Source organism: Grammomys surdaster, unplaced genomic scaffold (genome assembly GCF_004785775.1).
Source record: "Grammomys surdaster isolate TR1022 unplaced genomic scaffold, NIH_TR_1.0 125216, whole genome shotgun sequence".
Classification (NCBI taxonomy): Eukaryota; Metazoa; Chordata; class Mammalia; order Rodentia; family Muridae; genus Grammomys; species Grammomys surdaster.
Window position 1 is genome coordinate 689,173 of NW_021620106.1, and position 2,500 is coordinate 691,672.

At 40.0% G+C, this 2,500-nt stretch overlaps 1 protein-coding gene across 4 annotated transcripts in view; it reads right to left on the minus strand.

Moving 5' to 3' along the window:
- The window catches only part of Map4 (microtubule associated protein 4), a 146,575-nt gene that overhangs the window by 94,523 nt on the left and 49,552 nt on the right, over positions 1-2,500 (minus strand). The gene's annotated exons all lie outside the window — the stretch shown is intronic.

Below are 2,500 nucleotides of genomic sequence, written 5' to 3' on the forward strand. Positions count from 1 at the left end.
GGGGGGAGGGGGAGGGGGAGGGGGAGGGAGAGGGAGAGGGAGAGGGAGAGGGAGAGAGAGAGAGAGAGAGAGAGAGAGAGAGAGAGAGTGAATTCATATACATAAAATAAATTTTAAAACTTAAAAGACTAAGAGAAAGAGGTAATGGTATTAGAGAAGGATTGAAGTGAGGTCAGAAAGTACAGTCTAGATGGCTGAGAAGAGTCAAAAAGAGTGAAAAGATGGTCACTGAGAAGGTGGCAGTTGAGCTAGGAAAAGTCACAAAAGATAGTTAGAAGACAAGAGAAGAACCAACACAAAGTAGGGAGAAAAAAAAGAGAAAAGCTATATTCCAGGACAGCCAGGGGTACCTAGAGCAACCCTGTCTCAAAAAAGCAAAACAAAAAGACAAAAAGAAAAAGGAGTAAAAAGCCAAGAGGCAGGTGTGCTATGAGGAAAAGAGCCATGAGTAAACTTTAGGCCAAACAGAAATAGTGAGCACAGGGTCAACACAAGGGTATGCAATTCTGCGCTTTCAGACTTTTGCCAACATCACCCTCTTGTGGTGAATTTGGCAGACTGCACTATTTCATTAAGGCCAAGTCACATGAACAGAAATACTCTTCAGTCTTAGCCTGTCCAGACAAACTTACGTCCTCTAACCTAGGAAGCCCCATCGCCTACCTCTGTACATTGCACAAGTCCCACATGATCGGAAAACACTGGTACAAAGGCTCATCCTTGTGGAGTGCTGTCCTAGACTAATTTCTTTATATTGTTTTATGCAGACCAGGAGTTCGCTATGTAGACCAGGACAGGTTGGCCTAGAATTCAGAGATCCACATGTCTCTGCCTTCCAAATGCTGTGATACAAGGCATTTGGTACCACCACCTAACTTTTTCTACATAAATGCTAGCCTGAAAGAACTCAGTCTTAATTTCTATCTTCCAAATGGGACACAGAAAAAAGCCTTGAGTAACTGCCCACAATCTTGCTAACTACTTTACAATGAATAAGACACTCGCTAGCATAAGACAGTCACAGAATCTTTGTTACTAGTATTTCAAAGGCATCCAAGGGCTCGCACAGAGTGCTCATAATGAACTCCTAGGCATTGGGCAGTTCAGGGAAGAGCAATACATCCTGAAACAATGACAAATGCAGTAGATGACAAGCAAGCCACTGCACCCACTCATGAAGTGCATTCTTCACTTAAACAGAAAAGGATTCTTGGAGAAACTGGTGCCATCATGTTAATTAAAAAAGCAACTTTCTCATCCTGATTTCATCAACTAATCTTATTTATATTTTCAGAAGAGGTTTCTTCTAGCCCAGGTTGGCCTATGTAACCACCTTGGTTTCTTTATCAAGCTAGGATCTGATAGGTGTGGACTACAATACATGGTTTACTGTTCACTTTTTAGTTAAAGACACTTAGGGTGATCATTTAATAATTAAAGGAAATAAAAACAACTATTGTCCAAAGAGTTCTATTACAAGTATAGCTCATTCAGCTGCGTCTTCTATATCTAGATATGACACAATGGTTTAAACTTCCCTTGACTGGCCTGAGACTACAATCAAACAAGCGAGAACCTAACCAAGCCTGCTTCAAAAACAAAAAAACAAATTTGAGCAAAAGTACCTCAAGTTTGAGCTAAATAAATAAACAAACAAGCAAACAAATAAATAAATAAATGAAAAATAATGAAGTTTAACAGGTCTTGAGGCACATGCTTACATGCTTATAACCCCAACATTGAAAACGTTGAACCAGGAGGACCAAAGTTCCAGAATAGTATAGGTTATATCTTAAGACCAAAAGCAACAATAAGTAAGTCTTCAGAGCTCTTCCATAATGCCTGAAAAACTATTCCAAAGAACTTACTTGTGGTTAGAGATGGCTCTCCACCTAAGCCCACTTACTGCTATAGCACAGAATCTAAATTCAGCTCTCAAAACGCATGTAGGGCAGTTTACAACTGCTGCTAACTCCAGGCACCTTATGGCCTCCATGAACATCTGCACACACATAACCTAACTCATACAAATACATAAACATAAATTAAAATAAAGCCGGGCGATGGTGGCGCATGCCTTTAATCCCAGCACTTGGGAGGCAAAGACAGAGGGATTTCTGAGTTCGAGGCCAGCCTGATCTACAGAGTGAGTTACAGGACAGCCAGAATTACACACAGAAACCCTGTCTCCAAAAACCAAAAATAAAATAAAATAAAATAAAATAAAATAATATTTGTTTCTTTTTTTGTTTTGTTGTTGCTGTTTGATATAGGGTTTCTGGGTAGTCCTGGCTTTCCTTGAACTAGCTCTGTAAATCATGCTGTCTTGAATGCAGAGATTCACCTGCTTCTGCCTCCTTAGTACTGGGATTAAACCAGTGCACCACCATTGATTAGCTATAAATCTTTTTTTAAAAAACATAATTGGTTCTTGAGACGGAGTGATGACTTAAGTGTTTAAGAGCACCTGCTGCTTTTGCAAAAGATCCAGGTTCGGTTC